We start from the raw sequence: 11,245 nt of genomic DNA, 5'->3' as shown, positions 1-11,245 counted from the left end.
TTCTCAGTCGGTCAGAGATAGGATCCGTTGATCGACGCTCGCCGGAGAAACTTCAATCTTCTTCTGGCTCAATTACATCTGAGACTCGGGCTTCGCGCTGAAGTCATCACAAATTTATGAGACGCATATTACGCGGAATACGAAACACTCTCCGCCGGTCAGCGGGGGCTCCGTCAGGGCCTAAATTGGTAGGTAGCCGGAGCGTCGAACGGACGGACGCACATACGTACGGACCATCTCGCAAGGAGACGGTGAGCGGGCCGAATAGGCCCAACGCCTCGGTTGCTGTGTCGGCCGGTCAGTTTCGGACTGTTTCGCGGGCAAGCGAGAGCGTACAACCCGGAGCGCCGCCTGCAAAGCGCCGATCTCGATTAAGTGCGGACGGCCCGCATCGCTACGTTCGATTGACCGGTTTAAAAAGCATTGCTGAATTCGCCGACTTGCCAACGACCTAACCAGCCAAACAATGACAACTCTACGGACTAGCGAACACGGTTCGTCGGCTCCACCGCTCATCTCAGCCGTTGTTATTTGCACTTGCGCCAGTGACCTGCTCCTCACAGAATGTTCGGCTATACGCGTGATCTACGTCGATGTTGAGTCTATATGTGATGCGGCATGCAGATCGGCGTTGGGGGCTGGCGGAAAAAAGCCCACCGCACGAGAAACTTGCATGCACCGTAGCGTTCATGCAGGTCCGTCGCCTCGATAATAACAACACCTTCCCCAGAATAATAAGAGCCCCGAAGCGATGTGTTCCAGCCGAATAATTCGGTTTGCCATTGGCAGGAAGCATCGTAGATTCGCCTGATGTTTACTTCACGCACAGACGTCACGCACATCGAAACCGACGTCCTCGAGACTATCGAGTTCATTCCATCGCTATCCCTCCCATCCATGTATCGAATTTGGTAAGCGGGGGAGCACTAATTTTTTTTTCCAAGGTCCTAAAAATTCGATATTTTCCATTTGCACAGATGAGCCGACAGTGGAGGAGGGCTTCACGTACGTAGTCTATCCGATGGCGCCGATGCATGTGAGCAGCTCATAATGCAATCAAGGTTAGCATTGAGTAACATTGATCATGCGGAACGTTAACCGACCTCCCAGTGTTGGCATCGCCCCGATCAAGTGATGATTTCGACCGATGTCTGAATTCGATGTGAAGTCAGCCGAGTCCCCGCAGAGGCTATAGCTCTCATGTAAACATTTGCTCGAGCCTCAGTGCAGGGTCGCAATCGTTCACTCGAATACTCGCACCCGCCGGGTCCGAGGAAATTTCTTTCCGTTGCTCCTCTACCCGAAGAAACGTTCGACCGGAAAAATCGATACCGAATGAATGCCCGGGGATTCTCTCGGCAGGCCAGGGATGCCAGTTCCTCGACACAAGGCTCTAATGGTGGATTCGCTCGGCTTGGCTACGGAGCACCGATAGCTCCCCGGCTCGTCTTTCTGGTTCCCTGATACACTCTAGGGTCCGCGTCAGGGCATCCATCAGTGTACCCTGGAGCTCGGGAAGATGTATTTGCGAGGAGCTTGCCTTTCCCCAGGCAAATGTTTCTGACGCAGAAATGGAAAAGGCACCAACGGATTGAATTGCCTGCGTCAAATCGGTAATGACGACTCGACAGGAGTGCGCGAAGCACCCACAGGTATCGACTGACGTGTGCGTCGAGGTGGAAATGGTATACAGTGCGCTCGGGAGCTCAGACCGATATGATCCGTCGTAGCGCACCGGACGCGGAAGGCCAATAGAGTCCGGACATATATTGAATTCAATCGTTGTATGAGTGGGTAACGCTCCGATCTGGGTCAGAAGGTCCCAGAACAGTGATATTGAAATCTATCCTTGCCACAGGCCGACGAGTCGTGAACATCAGAGGAGCAGAAGCCTACAATAAACGGAGCTACCGCATGGAAATCTCTTCGCTTCAACGGCGTGTTGTGACATCGGTCACGCGGCTTACAGCGCGGTAGAGTCGTTGCGTTCCCGCACCGGATGGCCGCAGTGCAGCCGAGCTCTCAGTCCCCGACACTGTCGTTGAAAATACACGAGAGAGCATTTTGGGTGTCAATGTGTTCGTGTCTGTTTCTGTGAAAGTTTGTTGTCGTAAGACTTAACAGAGGCCAGGCCAGAAGACATGACAGCGGACAAATGGTGCAGGAGAGTTGTCGAGCTTGAGATATGTCACGTTGTATCTCGGGTCAGTCGACGAACAGTCTTACCATGTCACAAACGTCATCCGACGATGCCGCCGCTCGCGACCATAGCGACTTCGACAACGATCCGTTGCCTTTGAATGGTTCGATCGACCGAGTGGCAAACTCATCAGTCAAACCACTACAACCTAACCACTAATCTCGGGAGAGGCGGACCCATACGTCGGCTTCGAAGTCTCTTCAAGATCCCGGTCGCGTTCCCGAGGCGGGATCGTGTCACCCACTCGACTCACGGATCGGTCATTCAGAAAACACCGGGTTGAAAACAATATGTACTGTCCGAGAGAAGCCAGCACGAACGACAGAGAACAAAGGAGGACATCGTTAAGAGACCCTGAAGTAGGTACACAGAAAGAATAAGGACGAGAGGGATCGATTCACATCCATCAGGAAGAAACATGAGGATTGGAGTCGAGTCGGGGGAAGTAAACGGAGAATTTCACGGCTGCCCAAGATAACACCAGGACGGCGACGATAATAACGTAAAATATGCTCAAAACGTTCCAACAACAGAGCCGAGATTTGCGTAGGCAGGAGGAACAACCGCGAGACGCGGTACGGTGACAGGCCGAATGGTGCGGTTGTCCTCCAGGAAATTAGCCGGAAGGCGTCTGTTCTCCTGAGGGAAGACAACACCACTTACACCTTTTCCTCCAACCCTCCGTGCCGGCCGAACTGAGTATAAGAGACCTCTTAGCGACTAATGGTGCCCAGATGATCTACTGGCAGATCCTGTCACCGGCTCGAGAGCCCAGAGCGCCACCACTGCTCGGCTTCTGTTGTTATCCGATCGTGGAAGCGCTCGACCGGCCTCCGGTTCCGCTCCGCGCTTTCCACGCACTGACCGAGGGCATGGACCAGCTCCGGGAGACATTCTACCGGAATGAATAACACAGTTATGGAAGAGATTTCTCGAATTTCTGGCATGTCATCGACAAAGCTTCCCACGAGCTGAGCGCCATCGGTCTGTTCAGACTTGGAGGCGAACCCACAAGAAGCAATAGAGGCTGTCCTGCGACTCGAACCACCTTCCACGGCAGGGGTCTGGATAAATATAGGCTCTGTGAATCGCGCAAGTACCTAAGCTCGATGGCTCATCAAAATGATCCCTCGTAATTACAGACGCTTCGGCCGCGATTGCTTCGGAAACGTTTACGACCTGGTTTATGCACACGCGGTTCGAGAGGCCAAAAGCCGGTGGGGAGCTCCAACCCTCTGCGGAAGGTTGAAGACATTAAATTTCGCCGAATCCCGAAGTTGCGGATCAATCGAGCCCATCATCTACATAATTCCACACGTAGCGGGAACACTCGGCACGTTTTTCTTTCCGATCATGCATTTCAGTTGTTGAGGTTGGCATGCCACACAAGCTGATCTAGACGCTGTTGAGTCACGAAGCTCATGAATTTCGTCGCCTCGGATGTTCTTCCTCGATTTCCTCACTCGAACCTGTTGTACCGCGAGAAAGCCGAAAGCACTCCTGGTGAGAGGACCGGCAGGCGATCGAAGGGAATCGTCCGTCTTCGGAATTGGCTAACCGAGGATAAAAATGCGGGAACGCTCGGAAGTTCTCGCACTGAGAGTTGCAAGAACAACAGGCTTCTTCTCTCTATGTAATGAAATGTCCACAAGGAGGGCGGAACCAATCTCCATAAACTCAGAGAGACGAAACGTTTCTTGCACGCCCGGTCGACTTTTTTCGTGAGCTATCGCTGTAGTACAGGCGATTTCTTCCGCTGCCAGTCTTTTCCCTGCGGTTCGAAACCTTTCATTCAGGTCTCCCGATGGATCTCCCAGTCGCACGATGAATGCTCTACAACACAGTTCCGAGAGACTTTGACCGCCGATCTCCATTGAATAAATCTTCATCAAATCTGATCGCTCTCCCGTTGCTTCGGGATGGAGAAACAATCGATACTGGTGATTCCTGAAAAGGCTGGCTAGGTCTCGATTTTTTTTTCGCGGGAAGTCTGCGCTGCCCGCGGAGCGAGAAACCTCCACCGAATCCCCGAGCGAATGTCGTGAGTGAAAGAATTCACTGATTGATAGCAAGGAAGTATTCGCTAGCACGCCACAACAGAGGAGTGACGTGTCCGCTGTTTGTCTACGGAACATGTCAAACACGATCGGCCATGTAATTATTCCCCATTGACGTTCCGTAGACAGGACAATGTCTTCATTCGCTCCGCTCCAACAAGTTCGTGCGTCCTAAGCAGGCCGACCGACGCTTTCTGTGTCTTATGCCCGCATAACAAGCGACCTTCAGATATCATTAGTATTAGCTCTCTCTTCAACACTAACTCTATCACCCGCGCGAAAACTGTCACGAACCCGAGCGAGAGGCTGTTTCTTCCACCGGCGGCGGCGATTTCGGCTATTTCTCCAGACTCGTCGGGGAACGTGTTCTCCCTGAAGTTCTGAAGTACACTTCTCGGAGGCTCGCGCCCGTCTGAGAACGGATTTTTCGGCATTCGTCTGGAAAAAAAGGATTTGAAATCGCATTTCGGTTTTTTTCTTGGGTTTGGCTCCGAGTTCAGCTCCAGGGATAAACTATCTCACGTCAAATCTCGATGAGCACGATTGCCCACGTTCAGAAACTTCTCACATTGAGTTCCTCGAAACATCGTGCCAGAAAGTGATGTGATTCAAGAGCGACTCTGTGCTCGATGTTTCCGCAGAATGAGGATCTTTTTTTTCTTTCTCGTACCATTCGTTCGTCCCTCTTATCGAGCCTCAGGACGAGCGGGCGAGCGCCCCAAGCACGAGACAGCGAGAGGTGCTCCGTGACCAGAGCGCCAGGTGCTACGAATAATTTCGCTAACAACGAACGGCCAATGTAAAAAACGCGGGGAATCCGGTGAGCGTGTACACAATTTGCCAGCGGGCTGGCGGTACATCAAAAACTCGATAAGCTTAATTGAAAAAACACTTGATTCGTACAAATATACTCGGGGAAACAGAGCCACGAATGACGTCTATCCGTATCTCGGCTTTCGGAATCGCTCAACCTCTGACGGCGTTCCATTCTTGACCACTTATCGGCACGGTATCGACGTCTGACTCCGATCGAGCCACGAAGGAGGCGACCGCATGGTTGGGGCGGGGGCTGCGGGAGCCTTTGTGCTCTTTCAAAGAGATCTCGGAATATTGAAGTGTACTCATCGACGGAGTGGCTAGCGTGACCGGAGACTGCTCGGAATGAAGCTGTTTATCTGATTCAATCGTTTCGAGATGATTATAATTTATTCGCCGGAAAATCGGGCGACTTTTCGGACGGACCTCGATACGGACGTCTCAATTTTCTGCGGAAAGAGTCTCAGGAGCTCGTCGGATCCTCCCCGCTGAGAAGACTCTTCATTCGACAGCTGCTTATCCGGAAGCCCGCGTCTCGATAGACGACACCTCGGCTGATTAGAAACGTCTTGGGGAAGGGGTCGATCATTTCGCAACGCAAAAACTCTGCAAACTTGATGTCTCCCGTTCCTCGCGGAAAGTTTTTCATATGCTCGAGTCCAGGCATGTTCTAGACCCGGATCCATATTCGAGAGGGAAATCTTCTCGAGAGTCAACACTTCCCATGGGCATCGATTCCACGGCTCGACGGGGACTGGTGGAGAGCATCGATCACTGTTCGACAACTCTCCGTCAGTGCTAGCTCCGAAGTGGAGCTCGAACGAAAATTCCCCCAGATTCTCCGCCGTACCTCTTCGCCTAGAGAACACAATAACACGAATAGAGAATTCGTGTCGAGAGCGCCGCAAACATCGCTTATTCGGCTCAGGAGAGTGGTCGCGCCGTGGAATCCACTGAGTTAATTGCGCTCTGCGGCGGTTATAAGGGACTATTTTTAAGTGACTTCCCCTCCGATCGACTCCGCTTCGAGCTCGGAATTCCCCCGCAGGAATGCGAGACAACGACGCCGTAGTTTTTCGCTGACTACGGGACTGATTTTCTTTCCAGCCCCCTCTTTGCCGGATTACCGATTGAAACGCCCGCTCGCGCGCCACCTCGATCTATCAGAATGCTCGCCGACGATGCGATTGGAGTCTCTCCCATGAGCTATCGGTCCCAGTTGGGAGCAGCAAGAGGGAAGTATCCTGCACGGACGCATCGGAAACGCATTCGGAAAACGGAGGACGGGAAAGGATGCCGAAAGGGAGAAATATGTAGGTATGCGGCTACACTCCGACTGGAAAAACGAGATATTCGTCCCTTGCTCTCCGCAGCGAAAGAGGATAATCTGACGCTGGATATGATTCACTGTGGGAAAATGTCAGTCTATCGGTTTTCCCATCCTCGTCTCACTTCCTCCCCCTCGACCCCCTCATTGCTCTGCGTCCCGTTCCCGTTGCGAGAGACAATGGTGGATCGGCGGTGCGGCTTTCGATCCGCAGAAGCACAAAGCGAGCTTAGATTCCATCACACCAGTCACATCCGACTCGGTGCTGCTGCATGACACGAGAAGTCAGGCGTTCGGAGCTCGGGTTCGGCAACGAGCGACGGATAACCGACTGGCCAAAGCGCTTCGCGCATAATTCGCTGGTTTATGGTGACCACTTTGACGATTTTCCTCTCTATGGTTCGTTGTTTCGAATTCGGCCATTGGCCAGGTCCTGCGTTCATTCTGGGAACCTGCAAGCGACGGCGGCATCCCGTCTGGGTTTCCATCGGTCGCGCGAGCTCTACGTCAAGGATATGACGCTGTTTGCCCAAAAGATATTATGCAGCTCCAGGCCTTGATTCGTCCAGCTAATCCGCTTCGTGCATCCGTCTTGGGTGTAGACACCTGTCGGATGAGAAGTTCGGAATCGAGCATATGTATGCCCCAGCAACGCAACAGAAGAAACTCGTGGCCTGCTTTGGGTCCGGAACTGATGGAGCGGCTCCCGAGATCTCTGGCGCCATGCGTTTCTGCCGCAAGCTATGCGTGAACGAGCTCTGGGCTCAAGTAGACTGACGCTGCAGGCCCGTCAGGCTTCTCGCGGTGGAGCCGGGGCGATGAGAGACGGTGAAATTCCGGCGGATCCCTTGTGCCGGAAGTCAGACTGAGGTGTAAAATTGCAACAACGCTTGCCCCTGGACCTCGAGTTACACGGTTACCACCGTACGTGACGCAACTCGACTCCCTCCGGCTCGGAGAGTGGTATCGATTGCTGCGCGCGGGCAAGTTGGAAGAAAGCGGCCTATAGGCGCATGTCCACGTCTTGATCTCTGATAGAATTCCGTCCGACCGGAGGTCAGAGAGTTGAAGCAGCACGAACCACGCTGGGGTTCCTCTCTGCTCGGTGGGGACCCTCCCTGAAAAGCTCAACGTGCTCCCGTCTTGTTTTCGGCGAGTTTCCGCTCAGAGTCGTCTCCATGTCAATAGAAGATCCGAGCCCGACGCGAATCGATCCCTCAATTCTCAGAATAGCTCGATCGTTATGCGGACGCACTCCACGAAATTGAATGAGCATAGGTGTAATGTGACGCGGAGCTCGAGCCCGCGAGAAACTCCTCGGTGCTTCCTGAGGCAGGTTCTAGGAGCGCGGTGTCGATTTTCCGGAACGCGGAGGGCAAATTAAACAGGTTCTGATCAATCCCCACCATGAAGAAGGCTGATCGAAGCGCTGGAGGAATAAATTCCTTACCACAGAGCACACCGCAGTCAATTCCGAAAGCTTTCAAACCTTCATCCGAAACGAGGATCCGTCGAGAACTCTCATAAAAAGCGTTAACACGTCGCTCAAGAGTGTTCGACGACGGAGACGTCTTCGTGGTTGGGGTCTCGTTCCTTCTCGCCCCATTTAAGTAGACTGGCGCTCTTTTCAGTGGTCGTCTGTTCCATCGGAGTAAGGATTGTTTAGAAACTCGAACGAGAGCTCGGGAAGAGTGAGCGTGGAAAGACTTGCGAAAGACGAAGAGCCGAGGATCCGGCAGGGGGTTCTAGGCGTTCTCCTGTTGGGATTCGTCAATAATAATGTCCCGGGAAAAAGGAGAGGGGTTATGCCGATACTCGGAGTACTCGGGCCGCCTGACGTGCACACCGGCGTTCTTTTCTGGGCCTGCGAGAAAAGACACTCGTGAACTTCCGAGCCAGAGCACAGTCTCTCAGAATCATGGAAAAGATTCTGGAACCGCGGAGCGTCGTCCAAGAATCCCCACCGTCGACTCTTATTAATATTTGTTGCTTGAGACTCATTTCGGGGCTCTAGGAGGCGATCGAGCCGTGCTCGTTCCCCTTCCCTTCTCCAACCAGTTAAATTTTTTTGGTCACGATGCCGAAGATGGACCCAAAGAGGGCGCGTCATAGTTCCGGCCGTCTGGCAAACTTCCACACTCGAACTTACAGAGAAGCGAAATCGATGCGGTGTCGTACACGAGTTATATCGTTGGCGATGTGACGGGGAAGGAATTCCGAGGTCATCAAATATGATTCGAGGTCCGTTTCGCGAGAAAGAGATAGTGCTGATACTTCTCTCCACGAGCAAACGGTCGATCGAATCGTAGGAAGCTCCTTTGGAGGTCTCATGGGCTCCGCAGACAGATCTGCGGACGATCAGAGAGTCGGTCGCTCGGTCACGAGTCCTTGAACAACATTCCTTCCTAACAAAGAGGTTAATAGAGGGATCTTGTCGACATCTTATGTCGGCAATCCAGCCCGTTACCGGCCGCTGCTTCGGTCCACGGCTCAGCGGTCTTCAAACCTGATCCACTATCGGAATCCGTTACCGAGCCTTGCAACACGCAGACTCGCAGGGTACGAACGATGTGAGCCTACATAAACACGTGTTCATCTAAAATAGCAGCGAATGCCTCGCACGAAAGTGAGAACCGGAACTTTTTCGTCAAAGCTAGGTAGCGATAAGGTGCTTCCACCGTTGTGAACCTTTCATCGCATCGTCGGCGTATCGGATAGTTCGCCGTGCCACCAGCGATCCACCGGTCTTCCACAGTGTGGACCCGACTAGGCGAGTGAGGAGGAGTCATATCTGTGCAGGAGATGTCTCTATCGAGAACGCGCGACTTTTTTTTCAACTACCCACGTGGCTCAACTATTGCCAGGACTTGAAGCGGGAAAAAGTATCTCGCCATGTTCTCGTGGACCGCGTCTGCTCCTGCGCAGCAGCCGTTCGCCGGGAACAGGACCGTCGAATTTGCTCATGACTTCGCAAACTTTTCCTGGAAACTTTCTCGTTTCGAGCCTATCTTGTTCCGCGAATAGGCGAAATACCTGAGGACGGGGACCTCATAGGAAGGAATGTGGAACGAAGGACGAACCCGCGATATATGTATATCCACTTGCGATCCCCTGCTGTCCAGGGAGGGAAGAAGTCCATTATACTAAATGCTTCAATTGCTATGATGAGACTCGCGCATCGATTTGGGGATTCTGACATCGAAAAGGCTCGGAACTCCTCTTAATGTCCAGCATTCAAAGTCCAGTTTCGTGGATCAGTCCTTGTTCATCCTGAATTCGGACGACCCTCGACTAATGTCAAACTGCTTGCACCTCCCTGGAAACAGAGGTGGCGCGGGAAGGTTGGGTATATGCGAGAATACTCGGAAGCACTGTGGGGATTTAATACCTACTCGTTCCAAGGAGGAGAGTGGATTAGGAAATCTTGAAGACTGACAGCAGTTCGGACAGAGGGAGTCAGGCCACGGTCTCGCATAAGAAAGGTCTCGGAGTTGATGACCTTCGGCGCCACCCCTCCACAAACCTTCGTAGCGCGGGTAATCGGTTCATGACATAAGTTCCTCTCCTCACCAAGACATTCCAAACCCAGGCACTTCAAACCCAGCCACAATGTCCGGCATCCGAGCTCTCTTACGCTCGCGCCGTCCGGGGACCAAAACGAGGCCTAGCAGGCATCCGACAAAAGCCAGAATAGCTCCGATTACTATGTCTCTCGAAAGCCCATGGTCGCGGGGAGAATGAATTGCGATTTTATTGGATGAGCAAAGCTCGTTTTTGAGCTCAATGGAAGCGATTGAAATCCATGATGCTGATCGTCTCTTATGTGTACGCGGGATTATTAGCTCAAGCCTAAAAAACTTCGAGACCTACCTACGCTTCCCCTTCGCGACGGCATGAAGCCGCCCACACGTTTCTGGACATTGAGGTGCTCGAGATATTTTATTTCCCACGGTCTCGGCCTATCGCAACAGAGCAAATGAAGCTCCGCGACAATGGATCCTTTTGTTTTTCACACCGTTCTCCGCTGCATGAAATGGAACCCTGCATCATCAGGTGAGCGAACTGGCGGCTCAAAAGGAGTCCGAATCGGAAGCGCCTCTCTCTGCGGAGATACGCGAAAGTTATGCGTTGATGTTCTTTGTACCGGACGAGGAGGGTACAGACTATGAACAGGGACCGGCGGAGGAATCGCGAAGAGGGAAAAGGCGACCATAGAACGCTCCGAAGCTGAGTCGGGACTCGGGACGGAATGGATTGCTTTCGGTGCGGTCGGAGGCGAACGAGCAAAAACCACGCCGGATGTGTCAAGACTGGCACCACCAGCAAGGAACCATCCTGGAGCTGTTCTCTTCGAGGTTGACAGATGAATCGGTCCTCATCCGTGCGCAAAACATCCTGAATCTTGACCTTACTTGTCAGTGAGCCTGTGCAGGGTTTATGTATTGAACCAATATTCTTTGTGAGCTGGAACGAGTCCGGACCGCTCGTTCCGAACTCCTGCCTTAGGACGCGGTGGCTTTCTCCCGGGTCCGAGCTCCGAGGACGAGCCTGACCACCGACCCATGCATCGTACCTGAAAGAATCCATCGTCACGAATTTCGCGCCACCGAGAATCTCACCCCTTTCATTTTCTCTTCAAGAGGACAAGACTCGCGGTTCAAGGTTTATTTCCTGCAGGACTCGACGGCTTCCTGCTTTTCTCACCGTCAACCTCTGCGTTGGGGAGGGGGTGGTCTTTCTATTCGCGCGGAGCGGTCTTATCGTCCCTCTCCCGCAAGTTCAAGCAGGATGCTTCAAGCAAACAACTCCGAACACAAGGAGCTCACCTCTTGGAGGAAGGCGCTT

This window comes from Galendromus occidentalis, unplaced genomic scaffold (assembly GCF_000255335.2).
Source record: "Galendromus occidentalis unplaced genomic scaffold, Mocc_1.1 scf7180000075612, whole genome shotgun sequence".
Classification (NCBI taxonomy): Eukaryota; Metazoa; Arthropoda; class Arachnida; order Mesostigmata; family Phytoseiidae; genus Galendromus; species Galendromus occidentalis.
Note: the sequence above shows the minus strand (reverse complement) of the source record.